Consider the following 23421-nt stretch of genomic DNA (forward strand, 5'->3'; position numbering starts at 1 on the left):
TCCCATCCCACAGACTGTCCCAGCATCTTCCCTGGGAGAATCAGAGTGATGTGAGGATCTTGCAGCTCTTTGCCAGTCTGGGCACAGCAGGTTTGTTGAGCTGCAGTTGTGCTACCTGCCCCCCTCCTCTACCACCACAGCCTTGGTCTTCCACTGACAGAATCACTTTCCCAGGTCCCAGTTTTTGTTCTGCCTGTCTCCATGTGCCAGCTTTGGCCCTGTGAATCCCTAGTAGTGCAGTTTTGTGCCTACACACCTGCAGCGCTGAAGCCTCCTGGGTACCCCCACAACACACTTCCCGCCCTCCCCGGAGGCCCGGTATCGAGCCCCTCACTGCACCTCTCTGTCTTCTATATTCCTTTCCCGGACAGGCTTTGCCAGTGGGGCGTGTGTGTGCCGTGGACACTGGGCAACTCGGCAGGGGTAACGCCGATTCTTCAGTATCCCCAGTTTCGTGATGACTCACGTCTTGGGCAGGAGCCTTTAATGCTGGGAGGGGAAAGGGGTGTCCGTGCCACGGATGTCCCCGTCTGTCCCCGTCCAGGGAGGGGTCGGAGCCGGCACCTTTCGCCGCCAGACACAAAAGCTGCTCCCGCCGCAGCTCGGCGGCCCCGGCGGGGGCGGGGGAACCCTGGGCAGGGCCCGGGGCGGCGAGGGGAGCCCGGGAAGGGTCGGGGGCGGCGGGAGGCGCATTTCCCCTCTCTGCCGGCAGGTGGCAGCCGCAGCCCGGCTTGCAGGGGCCGGGCCGGGCCGGCCGGGCGGGGCAGCGCCCGCCGCCGCGGCGGGACCGGGGCTCCCGTCGGGGCTGCCCCGCCGCGCTCTGCCCCCGCACGGAGCGCGGCCCCGGGCCTGGCGGTGTCACCCCTGCGGCCACCCAGGGGTCCTCACCCGGGCCCACAGCGCAGCCGGGAGGGCGCTGCCTCCGGAGAGCGGCGCCGCCCGCGCTCCCCTCCCTGCCCGAGGTGCGGCCTCGGCCCGGGTTCGTCTGTTGGGAGGGGGTGAGGGGCGGCTGGGGAGTTGTGGCCTTTTTGGCGGTGGAAGCCCCCGTGGCAGCGCTGTAGGAGCAGCAGGCTTTGCGGGGGTGTTTCTGAGCGCCCCTCTGCGCGGGGCCGCCCGCACTTCCCTGGCGGCCCCGCTGGAACCCCCCGGCCCCGGGGACAGCTCCGGCTGCGGCGAAACCTCCCGCTCGTTCCCGCCTCCCCGCCCGGAGAACGGCCCCGGGGGCGGCCCGGCTCCCCCGTTGGCACCGCAACGCCCCGGGGGCTGAGGGGGAACCTTCCCTCCCGCCCACACAGTCTGAAACCCGAGGGATGCGGGTGCCGGGAGTGGAAACACGGGGGCGGAGCGGTGTTACCGGCGATCCCCTCCTGGGCAGGTGGTGCCCAGCACTGCATTTCTGAGGGTTTACCCACTTCAGCTCTAGATTCTGTAAGGGAAGGGTTTGCCTATCGGGAGGTTTCTCCGGGCGATCCCACCAGCCCACGGAACGCTCCTTTGTGCAGCCTCACGCTGATCCGCCCTTTGGGCTGCGGTTTGCGATTCCATCTCCTTTCACTGTAGGTTGTTTTTTTGACCAAAACTTTAGTCACAGCTGGGCTAATCTCTATATATTTCACGAATGTCACGATCGTTGCTTTCAGGCTGACCCTCCCCAGCTCCTTTACCAGCTCAGTCCCTCACCTCTGCGTGCCCTCCAGCTTCTCACAGCAGCCTCTCTTCCCAGAGCCCAGGGGACAGCCCACTGGCAGGGAGTTCCCGCTCACCTTTCCTGCCTCTGGAGGGGGCAGAGACATTGTTATCCAGCACTGCATCTGTCCTGAAACGTCTGTAATTCAGAACAGAAACCACCTCAGGCTCTGTCAGTTTCAAACCTTTCGGGCTGGATTCATGCTCGGAGAACAATGACACCACTTTCTTCCAAACTCTTTCAAATTCAGTCAAAAATCAAACAGGAGAGTCATGCTTAGAGCTGGGCTTGACTCAGAACCTGGGAGTGAAACATTGGGGTTTCTCATCTGATGGTCACAGTCCCGCTGAGACAGGTAACAGCTCCCTGTTTGAAGATCTACAGGGACGACAGAGCTGGAGAGGTGGTGCAAGCATCACCACCCCTAGTCCCACCACCGTTTGTTAGTCCCTGCTCAGACTCCTGGAAGGTGATGGGAGATGAACTGGAACCTTGCCCCTGCAGGGTGTGGCACAGGCACTAAAGGCAAGCCATGGCCATGGTGGGGAATTGTCCTGCCTGTGTCTGTGATGTTCTTTAATATCTTAGGGACTGCAGTGTACAGGGTTCTCAGACTGCCCCCCCGATTTGCCAGCTTGAAATGCTCTTTAAAATGTATTTTTAAAAATCCAAACACTATTAAATGCAAAGAAATCATGAAAAACAACAAGGAACAAAAGCTCTCAATCCTAGCTGAGCACTGCACAGACAGGAACCTGCTCTGACGTACATGAGCACCCCATAGGGATTAACTCTCTCCTACCCAACAAAGCCAGCCTTCTAGTTTCTACTTTGCAGCACATTTTGTGTGCTATATATGTATTCAATTTAGCCAGATAGGGAGATTAAAATGTACAGGCTTAGTACCTATCTGCAGTTGTCTCCACCCAAAAAAAACCCCCACAATCCTGGTCCAGGAGTTTTCTGCCTGTATGACAGATCCGAAGAAATTTCCCTTGTGAAGCAGAAACAAGATACAGGCAGCAGAAGTCTAAAGGAAAACAACAGGGAGAAGCTCTAGGAGTCATTTTCCCCTTTGCTTTCCTAGTAAATATCCAGAAGGGAGTCTATTGCATGTCTACTACCAAACAGTTAATATTTTGCTACCCTCATGCCTTAACTGAGGTTCCTAAAGCCCTTTGCAGCCACTGCTTCACTCAGTCTCAGGTACACCCACCTAGGAGACAGCCGGAGTAACTAACCCTCTTATAAAAAGAGGGGCAGTGAACCACAGGGGGGACTTGTGTAAAGCCACCTAACAGACAATTCCTGGAAAAGAAATTAGGAGGTGGGATTCTCAGCTTTGACTTTAACCTTCGAGTCAGGTTTCCTTCTTTTCCCAAACCTGCAGTGCCAAACCACTGCAGTATCAAACATGCAACAGCATCCTCCATCTTCTTGTCATCTTTGGTACCACATTAGGGTGGAGGGACATGTAAGCTGCAAGCCTCCAGACCTTCACCTGCCTTTTTAGGAGACTGCCATTTACAATGCTGGACTAGGAGATTCATGCTTCTGGCTATCTGCATTATCCTTAATTTCTATAATGGAACATCATCACTGAGGGGGGAATTACACAGAAATTACTTGCTTCAGGTACTGCATCTGTCCCATGTTTAAGCACAGTGAGAAGGTCTGATGTTTTTCCCGATGTACCACATGCTCTTATTCCATTTCTTTTTTCCCTGCATCTGTGGGCAATTCAAAGTCTCACCATGAGACCACCTGCACAGGGATACAGCCCATAGAAGGTCTCAGTTGTGGCTGCAGCAAGACCAGTTTGGAACAATGTAGAATTTTTCCAATGTGATAATTAAAGCATAGCGTCACCTATATATGCTTGCCCTTCTCACCATAAACTGCAAATTTTGAATTCTCTCATTTTTTACTTTCAGGTCTGACTGGACACAACTACCATCTTGGGATGCCTGACTGGTTGTCTGCAAGGGAGGTGTGTAGACATCAGCTCTCTCTTTCCCTGACAACTCGTTGCTGTGGTACAGCACAGGACATGAGCAAGATGCTCCATAGCATCTGAGATGGCAGTGAAAATCCTGTGACAGAGGCAAGATCCTTGGAGATTGGTATGTCTTAACAGATACAGTGTTTTCCTTGAGAAATAAGTGTAAAATATTTACTACCTTTCACTCTACTGCCCTTTGACAAAATTATGAAAAAAAAATTTCACTCAAAAGGGGAGAAGAAGGGATTTATGGTAGGGAATTCCTCATGTCTGCATATCTGTTCTAGAAATGGAAAATGTTCATGAGCTGTATCCAATCACTTAATTGAAATCTTTTCCCAAAACACCACCTCTACTTTTCTTAATTCTGGGTTGGTACCATTCTGAATCTATGCTTTGAGTTCATCCTAAAATGAGACAACACTATGTTGAACATGCCTTAGCTACCATTGCAGGAGTGTGATATGAGACATACCATTTCATACATGGCATGGAAAGTATGATAGACCAATATTGAACTCAAAACCATGTCAGCAAGTTTCTGGGTGAAGTTGCTAATCAGTATGCTCTGTATTTAATGTGCTTGCACTCTCCACACATCAGTGCAGTGTAGAAGTACTGGGGGAAGCGCCATAGGTGACATGCTGTATTTTTCTGAGGCTCTTGTCTTCCACTTGACTATGCCTAAGGCCCTTGCCCTCTGTGAGGATCTGTCTAGGAGCAAGTGCAAAGTTCAAGAGAGATGTCTGTGATGGTATTATGACATGATATGGGTGAGAAAAGAGGGAGAAAACATTTGCTGATAATCAGAATGTGAAGAAATTAATTTCAGTAATTTCAGGCTTGTGTTGCTCAAAGGTCAGTGTTCAGTGACATTTGACAGGAAATGAGAACTTCTCAGTTAAGATCAACAAGACATCAGTGTTTTTCAGTGTTTCTTGAACACTACAGAAGGTGGCTTAAAATGCTCTTAATTCTTACCATTTTTCTACCTCTAGAAAGTCCAACAAAGTCTGATTTTCATACTGGTTTAAGTGTCCTGAAACTTGGGCTTGAAACCTAAAACCTTCCTCATCCATGTCCCTCCTATTAGTGATGAGACAACAGGATCACAGATCCTCTTAAGGATCTTAAATTAAAACCCTTTCTTCCAGTGCTGCTCTTCTTGTCTCCATTTGCTAATTGTGAATATGGAAACTTGATAGCCAGAGACCTCATGCTAGAGCCTTACAGATCTACAGATTACATAGCTGTAATTAAATTGATGAGAGTAGAGGGAACAGAATTAATATTAAAAAAAAAAAAAAAAAAAAAAAGGAAGAAAGAAAACAACAACAACCTAACCCCCAGAAATCAAATCCATGACAATTACTTTAAATGTGTGGTATGTGGTCAGTGACATATGAGTCACTTGAGCCTATCTTTACAGAAGTAGCAAAATATGAATAAAACACTCTGCTGGCATGGTGCCACTGTCCCTGTAGCTACATCAGAGCATGACAGCAGCCTGCATTGTCAGCTAGAGGCTTATTGTCATCAAGACCAATAGAAATCTTAGTCCTGGTGCTTGCTAAGAGTCATCCTATACCTCAACGCTCTATTCCAAGTCTTCCTTGGAGCTGTCTTCCTTAACTGTATTTCTCTTCAGCGCCTTTACACCCCATTTTGTTTTCATGATTCCAAGAGAGTTTTCAAAAGAAGTAATGTAGGTACCTGTGTCTTTTCCTCTCATAGTTATATTGCCCACAACACTAACAGCTCTGCGGTGCAGGTTCAACCTACACTTGCTTTAATGAATCTGGGCTAACATGGAAGCTGGTTGTTGCCTGCCAGGATTAACAATCCAATGCATGGAAGTCCACTTTATGTGGTGTGACCATGGACCTTGGCCAGGCCCAACCAGATTCTCCATTTGAGGACATGAGTGTGGCCAGTGCTGAACCATTACACTTGCTCCGTGCAGCACAAGGAGGTCCTCTGTGAAAAGGAGATTGTGGGGTAATGGATATTGGCAAAGCCTTTAAAAAGGTTGAATTGGCATCTGTCTGGAATGACGTTGGTCATGGTTGACTCTGCTCCAGCTAGACGGATAGATTAGATAAAGCAATACAGGTGCCTTCCAGCTCTGCCACTCTGTGACAACTCCCTTAGAGCAGTCTGCACCACCATTAGCTTGATGAGCCATCACAACTAAAACATAAAGAGGAGGCAAGAGCCTATTTTGGTTTGGGAAGAGAGCTTGTAGTAAATTAGTGTACTTCCAAAGCTCTGATTGTGTAGATACAAATGTAGCACAACTGCAAATGTTGATAAACTGCCATACTCTAAAACCAGGTCCATCTCATCCCACCCTCTGTTGCCAAGGAGCAGACTAGAGGGAGGTTGGAAGGGCAAGATTAGTTTTCCAGAAATAGCTGGTCTTCTACGCTGCGTCACTCTTTACCAGCGTGCTGACATTGCAGCCATGTTGTGCTAAAAGGTCAAATCCATTCAGTTCCTGTGTTGTGGCCCCATTTCCCAGGGTGGCTCACACAGCACACTTGCTAACTCACTCCCACCCCCAGGCTCAGGTGAAGCAGCCATTTCCCTAGAAGAGGAAACCCGGAAGAGAGAAGAGTTTCCATGAAGTGCCAGATGGATGGTTGGGAACACAGTCCAACTACATGGCTCAGCTGCACTTCTCAGCCCCATCCCCCAAAAGATCAAGTCTCTTCTTAGTGGCTCTAAATGGGAATAACACATGAATTCCCAAATGAGTGAGGGAGTTATGCAACCAGGAGGCAACTGATCTCATGTTCATATCGCTGGGAAGCAGAGGAGCCTTCCCCCGCATCTTACCCAAGCAGACAGTGAGCAGGGTTTCCTTAATGGGAATCCCTCCACTGCTTCCCCCCCAAATCCCCAGCTCATCCATGTGGGGTGTGCCGCCTGTGCATCAGATGGGTGGAATGAGGCTGTCAACTTATTTTTCATTCAAAGGTTTAGCTGAAGATAGATTTGAACTCCACACATATATTTAAAGGGAAGTTTTTTCAACAAGTGTAGTAGGCTTAGTCTGAAATGCCCACCTCTATCCATCCCTCTCCTTCTGGAGAAAGGAGGCAGCTCAGTTTGTTGCCTCTCACTATATCTGTTTGTAAGAAAGTTGTGAGGGAAAAGCTCAAATATGTGGGCTGAACACTCCAAGATGAAAAATAACAAAAGCAAAAAAACCACCATGGTCCTCATCAGTGAGATGACAGCTTGAGTTGCACCCTGAAGTTGGTGAAGACTAGCTGGGGAAGGAGAAGGGCTTTGTCCTTTCCCAGTGGTGTGGCGCGTGTATGTGCAGGACAGGTTAAAAAAAGACTCTGATTGGGAGCTCTCCCACATTCCCAAACTTTCCAGCATCTTCCATCACCTAATTTTCATTTACTCCGAGAGTTCAGAACCATTTACAAGTCATTGATGTATCTCACCTTGTGACTAACCGAGCTAGTCCTGCTGGGTGAGGTAGCATGACTTACCCAGGTCAGGCCATCACAGAAGCAAGAGAAAGCCTGAGGAGCATCTGTTCCCATGGCCTATAAGGCCATGTCTGTTCTCTCTGCACAAAAGTTTGGGGAAAACTTGGTGCCTGGATGGGTTTTCCTGGGAGATTGGGGTGCATTTGCATGAGCATATCCAATAATTAGGTAACTGCCATAGCTGGTGAAGACCAACTTCCTCCTAGGAGGCCACAGAGGAAGATGACTTTCCCTACCTGTTGTGGCTGGGGAGAAGGGCTGAACTCTGACCAGGAGGTGAGGTTGGGAGACAGGTCATGGCCCTTCAGGAATGGATTTCCCCAGTGTCACCGGGACAGCCCTCCAGGGGAAGAGCTAAAGCTCCCCACACCAGGTGTCCGAACAGCTACGCTAGAGCCTTCTCTGCCCTCTCCTCCTCAGGAGTGAGAGAGCTTTGGGCTAGGGCTGACTCAGCTCAGCAGGGCACAGAGAGACACCCCACCAGGCAGCCCTACCAGCACCAGGGCTGGGTGGTACCAGCATGACCGCAGGCATCTGCCATCCCAGGCCCTGTGTGCCCACTCACCAGGCTGCTGGAGCTACAGCCAGACTGAGCACAGGAGTGACCACAACATGGAAGGGTTACAGTCGGGAGGGCTGCTGGGGCTGTCTCCCCCCCACCATGCTGGACATCAGATGGGGAAGGCAGCTCTGACTGATAGATGTCCCTTCATGAGAGAGTAATAGGAAAATTACTGGGATTTCTGCTTCTGTAAACCATCCTGCCTGGGAAATAGCCAAGCAGAAACATCTAGGAGAAAAAAAATGAAGCATCTGCTTGATCATATGAAGGGTGTTGCCCTAAGATGGAAAAACTAGCTTTATGTCCCAGCAATGCCACACACTACCTTTATAGCCTTGGGTGAGTCACTCAACTTTCATTTACCCAGCTATAAGTAAGTGCAAAGGGTTTTTTCCTTTTATATTTATTATTTACTTTTTCTTTTCACATATTAAGCTCCTTGGGCAGTCTCTTAATACCCAACATGTCTAGCTCCTCACATGTTATGGTGCAGATCTTATTTGGTTGTTTACCTCCTCCCATAGCATAAATGAAAATTCACTATTAATATCCCTGTAGGAATACTGAGATTGGGAGAGGCTATTTTGGGAATGACAGGATGGAGGGGGGGGAAAAAAAGTATTTTGTTAAAATGCAGACACTGCCCTTCCTAAGCCAGGCTGAGTTAGCATCCCAGAATTGAGTAATAAATGCTACTTTTTTTCTGTGTCCATCCCTTCTTTCAGCCATTCTAAGCTGAACCTTTCTGCTGCAGTGTATGTTCTGTCCTCAATTAAAAAAAAAAAAAAAAGGCACAAAATAAAATAAACCCCTGATAATATAATTCTTCTCCCACTGCCTGAGTCTCTGCACCAGGGAACTGTGAATAATCTCCCAGTGCAAACAGCCCCCTGTGTAAAAATAGCAACACAACTGCAAACTTCAGGGTAATCACTGCTTGATTTCAAAATATTTGTTCTGCTCCTGTCCTGTCCTTTATCTCTCAGACCTCTATATGTCACTAAAGCAACATTGGACAGCTCCTCGCCAGGTCTGCCTCCTCCAATGTGCTCCATCATTATTAATGGAAACAATCTCCATCTCAGAGTATTTAAAAATATACCCTTTTCTAAATATAGGCAATCTGCGTGTGCTTAACTACTACAGGGCAGAATGAGAGGGACCAAAATATTGACATGCACTGGGTGTGTATAATTTGTTTTGATTCCTGCTCCCCCTGCCACCTCCCAATAGCAATCTGTATATTACCCACACACCTTGGAGGAAAATCTGTAATTATTTAGCACGAGGAATGTATCTGCTGCTTAGAGCCTGGAGTTTCCTTTGTTTATTTTTCCATCCTCTGTCCAAACGGTGTCAATGAGAGTGGAGCTTACTGAGCTATTTATAGCCTCTCGCCACACTAGGCTGCACCTTGCCAGCAGCAGCAGCAGCAGCAGCAGCCTCCACCCCCCGGGGGAAACAGGACGGGGCAGGCCATGGGGCAGGGCAGGGCACGGGGCCCCGGGCAAGGAGAGGAGGGCAGGTGAAAGCCTGGAAGTCAAGGAGGGGAGGGAGTGAACCAAAGGTTGTATGCAAAGTGGGAACCATGGCATGCAAGGTGGAGAGGAGCAGGGTGCAGGTGGACCAGGGGAGCTGTGTCAGGTGCTTGTCAGGGAATGGAAACCGGAAACATCAAAAATTGTTTTGAGAGAGATTTGAGGAGGGATGTGTCAGGTAGCTATTTCCTGGATAGGATGGGGGCTTTGATTTAAATCATATTGGGTCAACCCTTGCCTGGGATCAGGGAGTACTTGGGAGCTGGTCAGAGCAAAACTTGCCTCTTGGGAAGTGGGTTTTGGGGAGTGCAGAAACAGCCCATCTCACTCAGTACAGCAGGAACATCTAAAAAAAGAGCAGTACTGGAGTTTGACCCATGGGGAGGGGGCAACTTGTCCAGCAAGAGTCATAACTGGGACTGGGGAACTCTGGGCTTACGTGGCCTGTTGCCACAGGGGACTGGGTTCAGGGTGTGCTCCCCATCCCTTCCCCAGCATCATCACTGTTCTATGGTGGCAAGCTCTGACCTTGGCTGCAGCAGGCAGGCAGAACCATGACAAGTGTGTGGAAACACCCCAAGAGGGTCTCAGTGCCTTCTCTACAGCCCCCTCGGCTCTCACTGAGCCTTTGCTTCCCGCACCGTGCCTGGCCTCTCTCCCTGGGGGTCCTGCCTGCTTCCTGTGCCCCATGGGGGACATTTTCCCACCCCTGCCCGTGGGTGGATTTGATTCATGCCTGGTTTTATGTGCAGATGTGCTGGTGGCAGTTCCCTAAAAGAGGGTGAAGGCAACCTACCCACTAACAGAGTCAGCTCTGGGGCTCCGTTTGTGGCTGTGTTCTGTTGTTGTTAGCGTTAATAAGCTTGCCCTTGGTGCAGTCTGCAGGGCTCGAGGAGCTGACTAAGGAGCAAAAATCCAGGGAAGGGGGAGAGCGGGAAAGGGAGGTCTCATTTGGGAGTGTGTGTGTGCATGCTCTCCCTTGAGTACATGTCCAGAGCCTAAGGCCACCCTATTTTTCTAACGGGGTGCAGGGAATAAGCTGCAGTTTCTGCTTGAGGTATTGCTTGAGCTGGCAGGGAGAGCTGGGCTGGCCAGATGGAGGGATGAGAGGGAGGCAGGGAGAGAGAGGCAGGCAGGGATGGGAGGGGGGAGAAGGGAGCTAGACACCTACGCAAACACAGAGTGAGAGGAGATCCTTGGATGCAAACACAGACACAGGCGTCCTCCTCCTCCTCACATGCCCCTGATTCATTTCCACATGCCATACACGTGACATGCTAATTCAGGGCTACTACAGAACTCCAGGGCGAGAGAGGAACAGGAGAGAGAAATAAAACCCAGTAAGGCACCGAACTGCAGATTTTTAAAGGGGATTCAGTGCAGCTTAGCCGTACTCCCGCCTCGTGCTCCCTCCGGGGGAGGCAGAGCCGGGCTGGCCTCGCTGGCAGCCCCCCCGCCTCCTCATGCCCCACGCACCCCCACACCACCACCTTGCGGGAGTGGCTCCACGTGAGCCCCGCACACAGAACCAGTACGGTGCTAGAGCACATCCCACCCATCCCCGGGACACGCGGTTACATCAGCGGCACGCTCCCCTCCGCGCCCCTGCGGCACCACGCGGGCTGGGGCCGCCTCAGCCTCTGCCCTCCTCCCCAGCACCGGGGGCCTGCCGAGCTCGAGTCTATTTTTAAATACAGGCACATAAGTCCTACGTGCTGGGGGGCGAATAAGCTCCAAACAACCCCGTTACAAACCCGGGCATCCCCAAGGTAAATGTAGTTACCCGGCAGTGGGGCAGGAAATGCTCCGCGTCGCAGCCCCCTCGCTGCAGCCCACTCCCCCACCACTGGCTCCGACTTTTGGTGCCCCTGCCCACCTCCATTCCCAAGCCGTGGCAGGCTGCCTGCCCTGCCTGACTCCGACAGTCACATCCCCACTCTGACAAGATGCTGAAAAGGAGGGGAGGTAAAATACAAAATACAGCTGTGTCTGTCAGTGGGCTGAAGTACCTCTGGCAATATGACTGCTCCAACCCCACTGGGGTTTACACCAGGGTAACAGATAGGATAGTTTTATCCCCTGTATCTGTACCCTTGCCCAGTTTATGCGGCACTTTCTTACCATCCACTCGTCCAATGCTGGGTCCAAAATGAATGAACCACCTGGATTCATACTTTCTATCATGCAGAAATAACGTCAGTACAAAGAGCTCTGCAGCCCATCACCAGCCATCTTCCTCCCACTTCCTGTTTAAGGCTGCATCAATGCAAAGACCTGAAGAGCTTCACCCCCTCAAGCACTACCAGGTGTGCCAGAGACATGGGAAGGGGAAAACAAATTTCCTCTTCAGAGATCCCCCCAGCATGAGGAGGCAAGGATTCTCATCTCAGCCATCCCAGGTGAGACAAAGAGGGGACCAAGTCCCTACTCCACACCAGAGCAAATGTGGTGAGGAAGAACAAGCACCCTCTGAACTGCACTGGGAAGTGGTGGTGGCCAACAGCAGCAGGACTAGACCTCTCCCCAGCAAACAACAAGTGATGGTGGAGGCTTCCAGTGCCCTTCAGGGTTAGTCGTGAGCACCCCCAGCTCCTATTGCTTCAGGTCAGTCTGATGAGGACTGGGTGGGCATGACACAAGGATCTTAGTGGAGTTACCTCTTTGTAGCATGGAGAAGCAAAGATATTTTGGGCTATATTGTATCCTGGGGATATTTTTGCTAACTGGACTAACCCTTCAGACATCTCTAACAGGAGCTCCAAATCTAGGAAGACAAAAACGTCTTTGCCTTCTCCTGAGCAGAAGCATGTGTGTTTCACCTTTGAAAAGCATATCAGTGAAATTTGGGTTGCAGTCCTGGTAATTTGTTCCTGTGAAAAGGTAGTGGTTACAACTTTTTATCCAAGTGTTGCCTACCCTTCTCTTTTTGGGAGCCAGTGGAGCTGGACCCTGGCCCCAAGAAAGATATCTTAGCAAGCTTCTTGCTTCTGCATTTCTGAGGAGGAAAGAGAGAGGATCTAGTTTACTGGCTCTAGCTTTCCCCATGTATGAAGGGGCTTTCTTGGCTAGACTCAATATTTTGAACCAAGATCTGTGAAGGAGAATACACAGCAATTCCACATTTATCTGCCACCATTTATATTAGAGACACTCTGCTCACTCAGTAGAAGAAACCTGTGTTGCTTCATGCAAAGAATAAGAGGAGAAGGTGGAAAGCATTCAAGTTAAATATTCCACCCAAGTATTTTAAACTGACAGTCACATGAAGTAAAAAATCCCGCAAGCTAAATAAGACTGTGTAAGGCTTACTGAAAAACAAGGCTTTCTGTCTAAGGCAGAGGAAACAAAGGTCACTCATAACACCCACTAATGTTTGTATTTTTAAACTCTTATTGTGTCCGTTCTTAGAGGCCCTAATCATGATAAAGGTCTTTGTGTGTATGGACAAGAAGGTAAGATATCAACCCCAGAATGTTTTTAATGATGTAGACAGACAGTTATGGTGGAAGCGGTCACAAATGTACACGTGCAGAAGTGTGTGTGTGTCTTTGTGTAGCATCCTGTCTCTTTACAGTACTGCCCGTGGGCACCACAGCACAAGATGCTGCCCCCAAAATAACAAGGAAATCCATGACCAAAGAGTGTGCAACTGCAAGTAAAGACCAAACTGACCTGAGTGCTTAGTTCGAGCCTAACAAGCTGCTGCACCCAAGCTGGCATTGCAGCCCGGGAGTCCTGCCTCTCCCTGTCTCCAGTAACCATGAGACAGCACTCCTTCCCACATTTGCAGGAACAATGATTTTATTTTTTTTTTTTTTTGTAATTATATTAATACCTGTTCTTCCCTCATGCTAGCAATTTGGTTGATTTCTTGTTTATTGCTTTTCACCTTCTACCATCAATAATTCAGCCACATAGCCCCCAGGAGGTGGAGAACTAAATACTCATTTTACAGAGACTTGCCTAGGAAAGGAGTGATATGATAGCTGGAATCAGATCCCTGGCATTCCTGGTTCCTAACCCAAGCCACAATCCCAGAGATGGCAATCCCACAACCTGTGATGCCAAGCCTCTTGCTGGCTTTTGGAGTTTTGTTCTGGTTTCTGTCTCGTTGAGTTTTGCCGGGAATAACAACTGCAGGATGTGACCCTGATTGTAAATGAGGTCCATAGGTGGCTTGTGCACTATCAGTCTTGCTTCTTCTCCTCTGGTCTTTAATCCTGTGTTTCCCAAATCAAAGTGTTGTACCCGGATCCTCTCAAGATCTGTGGATTAGGTCATGGGGTTCATTTCAGTGCTCAGTAAAACCTGGTTCTTGTAATTAAACTGCTACCATTGTCAACCCCAGAAAATCCTGTTTTAGGGACTGGAAGGGGTGAGGAGAGAAAAGGCTGTGAAGAATCAGCTCCACTTACGCTCTCTAGCGAGTGTCTGAGCCATATAGGTCAGGCAGAAGCCATTTGCTGTGCTGTACCTGCTCCATGGATGAACAGGGGACTGCATTCGGCTTATATGTCAGCTGTCTTCCTTTTCAGTTCAATTCAATTAGCTAAACCCTTCTTAAAACCCTGTAGAAATAAATATCCCTCTACTCCTCAAGCTACTGCCTTTTTTTTGGGGGGGGAGGGGGGGTGTCTGTGCGTGCTGTCCCTCCAGCTCATCCTTCAAACACCTCGGCCATCTCTTCGAATGCCGTGGGCTATTTTTAACTCGTGCGGGTTTGAGCGAAGCCTCCCCGTGCCGGAGTCCCCCCGCTGGGGTGCGGAAGGGGCTGGCGGCGTGGAGCAGGGAGCGAAGTCAAGCCACAAGGGGGCATGTGCTCTTCTAATTCATAAAATGTGCCTTCATTGACAAAAATGCTGAACAATTGGTGAATGGTGTGTGCATAAGTTAATGCCGCTGGAGAACACACGGGTAGTGACGGGGGAGCTTGGCTGGGGGGCTTGTGAGCAGGGGAACAGAGAGATGGGGAGGAGTGGCAGGGCCCTAAAATGCATCCGGGGTGTCTCTGCACCTCTCTCCTGCTGAAGCAGGGAGCTCTGGTGAGGGGAGAGTCAGAGAGCCTAATTCTGCTCCCAAACTCCACTGAAAGGAATTACAGTGGTAATGCCAAAGCCGGGAGGATGTTAGCAACAGTCACAGGCTCGAGCTGGCTCTGGGGATGCTTTGTTGGTTTTTTTAAGGTTTTGTAGCAAATGCGTTCAGCTGCCAAACATTTTTAATTCCTTCACTAGGTGAGACGGTACAAGAGACTAATGGCTAATAAGGATATTTACACACAGAATATTTATTTCTAAGCAAACTTTACATCCACCTGCATCTCCTAGACTGGTGTAGCTGAACCCATCCTCACCACGTAAGTTCCCCAGCTTCTGCTGTCTCTTCCTGCCCTATAGTCCTTGGGTAGTTTCACCAAAGGACAACCAGTGTAGAGGGAAGAGAAATGGGGCTAAGCACTGAACAGGGAGCCAGGACCCTTGGGGATGCACCCAGCCCTGCTATGGTCTCCAGTGTCTGTGAGTACTCTGATGAATTAGAGGAACTAGGAACTGCTAAAGACTACTGTGAAGTCTTGTTTTCAAACAGATTTCCCAATGCAATGGATAAAAGAAAATACGAGATGAGCAGAAGTTTTTCTATCTGAGCATGTCACAATAAATATTTGGTTTATTGGCTTTTTAAGGGTCCTATCTTCTCAATCCAAAATGGAGTCAGGTGTACTGGGAGTCAGTTTACAACTTCCCAGTATATGAGTCAAAATGTGCAGCTCATCACCTGTAATTCCAGTGACTGCAGTGGAGTTCAGACAAGGATGAATTTGACAAAAGAGGACTGATCAGGATTGTCCTGAGAAATATCAGAAATGGGGAGGCAACCCTCATTCTGCCTGCCCTGCTAGCTCACCTCCTTCTGCAAACCTTCTCCTCCAGCTGTGAGGGCAATGCAGTCAGACCTTCACTCACGGTAGGCTGTGCCTAGGCAGCATACACTGGTCTTCCACCAGTCCCTACAGACTCACTGAAATAAGGGACAGGGTTGCAGAGGGTGTGTCTCACCCCACTCCCCAGATTATTCCCTGCTTCCCTTTCCTTTCTTTGGTGGGGAGGGGAGGGGAAAAGCCAGGCAGTAAAGAAAGTACCAGCACTGTCCCTACAGCACAAAGAGAGGAGGTACAGGATTACTCCATAGTGACAAGCTGATGTGTCTCAGAAAGCACCTTCTCGAGTAACCAGGCATGTAAGAGCCAGGCCTACAGCCACCATTGTTTAACTTTGATGATTCAGCCTTCAAGCCCCTTCACCTCATTTTAAAAAGGCAGGAAAAGCCCTGTCATGCAGGTCAGAAGATCATGTTGCCCTCTATCTCCATCTTTCCCCCTGCACCGGTGCAAGCAAGACATAAGTGCTGCAAGGTTTTATACAAAACAGAAGAGGGGAAGCAGACTGGATTTACCTGCAGTATGAAACAGATTTATCTCTTGAATGAGGTAGCCCAAAATGGCATCTCTGAGAATTTTGGCTAAATTCAGGAGAGGTAGAAATAAACATGCAAAGGGCTTTCTGTCATGAAAGATGCTCTGACACAACAGCGATGTGTGTGTATAACATTTATTGGGGAAATCGGCAGGAACAAACCCAGCCTCAAGTATTCTAAAGCCTGGGACATGACATGCAAGGCTGCTGCATAGGAGTCTCCTGTCAGAAACTGTGTGACTACTTCATGCTGCTGACAGCAATACCACTCCATTCAACATTTTATGTGTGGCATGGGCAAGACTTTGGGAAGTCTGGCTTGCCCCTGGGACATGATTGGTTAGGCAGGATGCAGGACCGTAACCTTTCATTGTCTTTACAGTTTTTCAGGCCTCTGGTAGTACTATAGCTGATCATGATTTTGCTTTTGCTAAATTCCAGATAAATCCTCCTGCACTCTGTGCAGACCTGAAATTTCCCTTTGGACTGCAAATTGTGAAGGGGAAAAAAAGACATGGGAAAAAAAGACATCTTCCTGTGACTTGGGGCTAGACACAGCCACTTGTTCATGTGCTGTGATGCCTGTGTAGCCTGTAGCCTCTAATATCCCTAAAGCCATGTGCCATGAAGCCTATCCAGACTGAAAATCTCCTGCTTCTTCTTCCAGGACTGAAGTTCCTGCAGTGGTTCCAAATAGTCTTTAAACACAGGATGCCAATTTGATTTAAAAGCTGAAAATAGCAAGATACGTCTGTCCCACCCACCATGAAATTTGGTAACTTACTTTGTCCATCCTCCCTCCCCTTTTCTAATTGTTCTTTTTTGCACAGTTCCCCATTTAGACTGCAATCTCTTTGTGTGCAGCATGCTCTCCTATACTTAACCACAAAGCACTTTATGCACTGAACTGCTTTTTTTTCACTATTATATAGTGCTCAGAACATTTGTTGCTGCACAGGTGGTGTGGTGTCTCCCTGCTCTTCTAGAAAATTCCAGTAGTCATAAGACTGAGATGTCTAAGAAGTCAACAATGAAATGCCAAAAGAAATATCCCTTCCCAACACAATCTTAACTGTGAGTTGCTGGCATTAGCTCCTAGAAATGGCATGGCAAAAAGTGAGGAGCCTAATAAATAGACCTGAGGCACTCTCTTTGGGTGTGTGCTGTTATTAGAATTACAGACAACAAATTGGAAATCCAACATTTATCTGCCTCTATGCTGAGTGTGTTGACTGTAGCTGTATTGATTACCTCTTGGAGCAGCTTGGAATAGCTGATATCGTGATACAGTGCAAGGTCTATGTTAAGAGATGGAGCATGTTTTTTTTGGTTTGCCAACAGAGATTTAGCCAATGTGCCCATAGTTATCCCTTGCTGCAGGAATTGTCCACAGCCTAGTGGTATGTTCTCCTGGTCACTGGGGGAGGTGAGCAAGGCCATCTCACTGAAGGAATCTATAGAGAAAGGGAAAAGTCAAGATATCTTTTAGTGTCTTATATGTAGGCTCAGCACTTGAACAGAAGCCAAGCCAAGCTTGCACCTGTTTGTTTGTGTCACCTTGCCTTATGCTTTACCACAGAAAGGGAGACATTGGACTCTGTCCAAGAGACCTCCATACACGTTTCCAGTGTGCCTGCGATGGTGGGTGAGGGCCCTGCTGTGGCACAGCACTCAGAGGGCAGAGTTGAAGTTGCATTCCAAACAGCAATGTGTGCAACAAAATTGTGTCTCTTCTTTGCTTGATTTCACCCTCACTCTGCTTCTCTACTTCTTGAAATGAAATGAAGGAAATTTAATTCCCTCTAAGCAAAGTTCTGGGATATCAAATATTTTTCAATTTACACACCCACAGAAAAATGCAACCTTTTCCATGTCCAGAGCCTGGATAACCACACTGGATTTGGTTCACTGTGTTGCACACTGCTTCCCTCTTTATGCTCCTGTGTTTGCAGGTACAAGCATGAAACTCCAAAGAGGAGCTGGGGAAGGACTCTGGAGTAGACTGGAGCCATAACTACACTTAGAAAGGTGGAGAGGACAAATGTGAAGGGAGCACATATGACAAGCAAGAGACCTGAAACAAAGCACTCCAAAGCCCTGTGAGGTATGGATATTGGTTATGAAGTTTGTAAAGCTCAACTGTTCAGCTTCTCTCACTTCTTTTCACTGCTTTCTTTCATCCACCACATTCCTTTTGGCTCTTTTTACTCCCCTACAGTGCTTCAGGTCTTCTCAAATCCCTTCCATTACACCCACACTTTGTACTTCCATACCTTCTGACACCCTCCCCTTCCTCTCCATGCATGCACTGTTTGCAGCTGTCCTCCCTTGTTTCCTCCCACATCCATCTCAGCTTTACCCTTCTCCTTCCCACTTCTCACATGGAGGTTATTTGACATACCTGTGGGCAACAAGGAACGGGGCAGTGCTGTGAGGTGTGAGTGTACCAGGTGCAGGATGGCAGGACAGGGAACAAGAGCCAAGGTCCAGCCCCAGGCTGCTCCTGGGGAAGGGAAGCCCTTGGGAAGGAGGCTGAGAGCTCTGGAAATTCAGAGGCTCATTCTTGGTCAAGCAAAAGAGCCACATGAAGGAAAACAGTGTCTGCACAGCTCCAGGTGGCTCTGGCCGGAGACAGGCTTGGTGCCAAGCAGAATTCCCCTCTAACTAACATACTCCGCTTACACAGAGGGAAAAGGAGAGTGCTTCTAGCTCACTCTCCTCACAGCCTACCTGGCCTTCATTCTCCACCAGGCCTCTCATCATACTTTTGGGCTAGGGTCTCAGCTCTACTCCCTTGTCTTTGTTTCCTTCTGCCTTCTAGCCTCCCCTCTAATTGCTTTTGCCTTTCCAGTCCTATACTCTTCTTCCTGTGCTCTACTCCAGACCCTTCTCCCTTCTGCATCCAACCAACCCAGCCTGCCCCTGTTCAGTCAGCACATGTGCCCCAAAGCTTTCCCTCTGATAAGCACCCCAGAAAGTAAAAAATTTAGAAACTCTAGAACAGTCTGTGCTAAAGGGACTTTTTTATCTGTGACTTACAGGCATAGATGACCAAATTGCTTGTTTTTCTTTGGCTGCATTCACTTTGCTTGTTCCAGGTAACCTAATCCTGTTTTTTTAACTGTCTTCTATGTTCCTCCACTTAGTCCTTGCTGATTTTTCATGACTACTTACGTTTCTAAAACAACATTGGACTGTTTATTTTAGAGAACTCACAAATGTTGTTTTTAAATGAGAGATAGTGAGGTTTGGACAAAAGGAGCTCTTGCAAAACACAAGAAACTTGTACATCACTCTGTTCCCAAAAGCTGTCAAGAGAAGTCACCCTGCATAGTGCATGGGTGCAGCTCAGGTCTAGCCAACACCTCATGTCACCTGAGATCACTTAGTTATTTTACCAGCAAGCTGCCTTGAAACCTTCTTGCTTCAGCACATCTTACTGCTCATGTGCACCTCACCTCACTTTCTTTGATTTGATAGTTTGCCACAAGCTGATGTGGGGACTCAAGCTCAAAGGTCAGTCACTTTTGCAGCAGAGTGTCATCACCACTGCAGAGCACCAGCAGAAATTAATATCCAAGAACATGCCAGTCTGAGCAGGACCAAAACTTCTTTTTAAAAATTAATAGTAATAATAATAATAGCCATCATCAATAGTGATACAAAGATGGATGAATGTGTGAATGAATGATTCATATAATGGCCGTGCTTTCATTCTTTTCCTATTTGTCCCTCAGAACTAGGAGTGGAGCCTCTGTGCACACCAATGCTAGTCTTGGAGTCATCAGCAGTCTGCAGATACAGTTCCAGCTACAGTACATGTGTAGCCATTACATGAAAAAAAGGGATGTGTGAGATGCCTATCTCAGGCAGGCTGCGCATCTGCAACTTCTTGCTCAAATGACTCCAAATTTGCCCCAAGTGATATTTATCCAGGGCCTCTGGGAGGTTCATTAGTACTGCAAAAATCAGATCGAGCATGAGAATATTGAGGTATGTTGCATACTTCCTTGTTAAGCAGAACATGATGCTCATTCTTCACTATGGTAGAGCAATGCACACTCTCTGGGATGGATCTGAGTGTATACAGTGCTGAAGTATTGTAAGTAATAAATGGTGTACCCAATAGTGCCTAGCTGCAGTGGTGATTAATCATTTAGGCCCTGATCCTGCAAACATGCATGAGTTTAACGTTACTACTATGAGTAATCCCCTTGATTTCAAATTAGATTAGTCACAGTCTTAACACTTGGCACGTGAATAAATGTTTGCAGGGCTAGAGTCCTATTTATGGCCTGATCTTGCAAATTATTACTGTCTAGCACAGTACCTCTGTTCCTGAATACTTTCACCGATTAAAAAAAAAAAGCCTCAAACACTCTCCTGAACTGTGAATGTTGCAGGATTAGATCTGCTGTGTGGTACGTATGCACAGCTCTGCATAGCATAGGTCATGGATAGATATAGCTGTATCTGGCCATGGGTGTGTGCTTTGATGCAAAGCACTTGAAAGCTGATCACCATCAATGTTTTTTTACTGTCCTTTACCACTGGTTCTAAGATTTAGGTCTTCCCTCTCCAGTGTAAACAGAATTTTCCGCCTATTTCTTTTTAAAGAAAGAAAGAGAGATTAAATCAGTTTTGCTAAGTTAGGGTGAAGAAAATAAGGAAGCAAATAAGCAGCTTGCAAATTTAAGTCACCAGTCTAATCAAATTCCTCTGGGCTGCGGTGTCCTTTCTGTGAAATCAACCTGCATTAAAGCGACTGGGTTGCTGTTTGTGAATGTACCATCTCTGCAAATTACCGCTGCTCTGTTGCATTGTGTTTGTATGAATGGGGGTGACATGTGCTTGCCCACAGGTCCACGTGAGAGAGGTGGGGTGAGGAAGGAAGGATATTTTTAAAATGAATCTAGAGGGAGAAAGTGGACGCTGCAGCTTCATAGAATGTGAATGGTATCCTAAAATAACCCCTGTCATCTGCCCACCCACCCACTGCCAAAATCAAGGTGCAGCTCTTTCATTTAAAATTAATTCTTGGCCCCAGAGGGTATCGATAGATCAATATCTTGTGCTTCTGATCTCTTGCAGGCCACCCTTCAATGGCTCATGCAAAGGCTAAAAACAGAAAGATGCAACACAAAAGATACTGCAGTCAGCTCAAGCAAGGGGGATATTTTTAGATCAGAAAAGGGAAAGGAGGGGAGAGGGAGAGAAAAAGGAAAGAGAGGGAGAGAGGCTGGTCTAGGGTTTGCAATCTAATTTGGTCTCCCTCTTCCCCCCTCCTTTTTTTTTTTCTTTCTCTCTTTTTTTATTCCATCGGTGGTATTTTCCATACAATCTGATTTCTGCCCGCTTGGCTGGGGGGGGTGTCGGGCGGGGGGGGGGGGGGGGGTGGGCTGGCACAGCAAAGCCGGGCTGAAGATTCTGGAGTTTTATGGCTCATTCCAGCTAGTGGCTTCTCTCTGCCAGTTGAATTAATTTGATACTATTTTTGAAAGTCAGTGTTTCTAAGGGAGACCTAATGACGCAATGACGTCAATGCAGGTCAATAGCACACACTGGAGGAACTGACTGTGCTACCGGGAGCCAAGGGCTGGGAGCCCGCTCCAACACCCTGGCTCCCGCACATGCTCCCCCGCCGCCTCCCCAGCCATCCCCGCTCCCCCCACGCACCCCGTGGGCTTCCCGCAACCCCCACCTCCCCCCCCGCAAAAAAAAAAATCTCTAAAAAATCTGTGATCAGAGGCAGTGCGGTGAAAAAAAAGCCCCCCCTCACTACCTGTGAAAGGCAGCGTTATTGTGGCGGTGCACGCACTAGGAGGAAGGGGAGGCAGGCAGGGACACGCGTGTGCCCGGCCGGCCGGGACCGCGGGCTATAAATAGCGGCGGGGGCGCGGGGCGGCGGGGGCTGAGCGATTCCGCCCCGCGCACTCGCTCAGGAGGTGCCGGGCTCGGCGGTGCGGGGGTGGTGCGTGGGCGGCGGTGCGGGGGGGGGGGTGGCGGGGGAGGGGAGGAGGGGGCTGCTGCTTCTCCCTGTCTCCAAGTCAGGCTCTGAACACGAACTGGCTTCTTTTTTTTTTCCCCCTTTTTTTTTTTTTCCTTTCTCCTAGAAGAGTGCAGGCACACATTACGCGAAACCCACAGCCTTTCGCGATACACAGCTCGAAACGCTCTAGTTTATTTATATAGCCCCTCCACCCTCAGCTCTTCCCACCCGTCCCCAAATTCCCTAGAAATCCAGCTAAGGCGTGGGGAAGAGGGGAAAGCGGTTTTGGAGGGGAGGGAGTTATTTATTTTTGTTTTGTTTGGGGATTGTTTTGTTTTGTTGGGTTTTTTTTCTTTGCATACAAAAATAAGTGAAGAAGATTTTGCAAGGTAGGTTTCTCTGTGTGTGCGTGCGCGTATGTGTGCGTGCGTGCGTGTGTGTGGTGCTTTCCTTTTGCTTTTTGCAAAGTTTTCTGATTTCAGCTGTTAGATGCTTTTACAAGACATAGACTTTTCTGATTTGTTCTGCTACCTGCCTTTGAAAAGACTGGACAGCGTTGCATTCCCCCTCCTTGCAAAGAGTTCTCTAGACTGTCGTGTTGTGTGTCCTGTGCATTTGATGTTCCTGCAGGAAAGCATGTTAGTTTGCGAGCTCAAACTGCAGACAGGGAGCTATGTATTTGAGACCCCCCCACACTTTTTGCAGAGGCTGCAACTTTCACTTTGTCACATTTTGGGGTGGGGGGAGAAGGAAGGCATCAACTCACTCAGGAAACAAGCTTGCAAATGAAATTTTAATTGCAAAAAGTGTCGAAGTTAGCAATGTTAAAGCTTAGGGAGGATGAAAGGGAGTTGACATTTCTTGCATAGAGAATTTGCTACCACTGGGAATAGACTGAAAGTCCATAGTGAAGGGGGGGGGTAATAGGTAAAATAATAACAAAGCAAATGATAAGGCAAAATACTAATTAAAGTGATGCAGGAAAGTGAGAGGCTGTTACAAGCTCTAACCACCTGTAGAGGGAAATCTTTATACATAGTAATTTCTGATAGCTGATCTATAGAGAAACTAAACAGAATTACATGTTCCAAACTTTGCTGCTCTGCAATGTGTGAACCAAGATGCCAAAATGCTCGGTTAATTCTCGGGGGTTTGCAAACTGCAGATACTGTTAGCTCAGGAGAAATGAGGATTTCTTGGTCTCCACCTTGGCTGCAGCCATCTGTGGTGCACGTCCTGGTTTCCTTTACTGCTGCTGCACTCAGTGTTGGTTATCAACAGATGTCTTGCCTCAGAAGAGCAGGTTTGATTTATTGGTAATTTCAAGCAGGTTTCTTAATCAAAAAAAGTTGAATGGTCCTCACTGTCTGAGGGGAAGGTTTCCAAAGTAGCTGTGAGGACCAACTACTTCAACCAGTGGAAAGCCTTTTTCCCTTCAGAGAACCCTGCTCAATTTCTGTGTAACTAAAAGTAATAACTAATACCATGTGACAACTGACACAGTACAGAGTGTGAGTTATGTACCACACCTTGTGTAGTGCCTTTTCTTCTGAGGAATCTCAGGGCACTCAGTGGAGCAGTGGAGCAACCTGACCTCAGAGGGGACAAAACAGGCAACTGCAGGATGACAGCCAACTGCCTCAGAAGGTGGCACTGGAAGTCAG

The 23421-nt window shown here is 48.3% G+C and overlaps 1 long non-coding RNA gene across 2 annotated transcripts; it reads left to right on the forward strand.

Moving 5' to 3' along the window:
* Positions 1 to 707: 707 nt before the first annotated feature.
* Positions 708 to 19896, forward strand: LOC135416784 (uncharacterized). Of its 2 annotated transcripts, none has more exons than XR_010431722.1 (5): positions 708 to 962; positions 3622 to 3831; positions 17728 to 17872; positions 18810 to 18866; positions 19506 to 19896. It is a non-coding gene; the product is annotated as an uncharacterized LOC135416784 (long non-coding RNA). The 2 variants fall into 2 exon arrangements; XR_010431721.1 differs by having other exon boundaries at positions 713 to 962; positions 3622 to 3810; positions 17721 to 17872.
* Positions 19897 to 23421: the final 3525 nt, after the last annotated feature.

This window comes from Pseudopipra pipra, chromosome 6 (assembly GCF_036250125.1).
Source record: "Pseudopipra pipra isolate bDixPip1 chromosome 6, bDixPip1.hap1, whole genome shotgun sequence".
Taxonomy (NCBI): domain Eukaryota; kingdom Metazoa; phylum Chordata; class Aves; order Passeriformes; family Pipridae; genus Pseudopipra; species Pseudopipra pipra.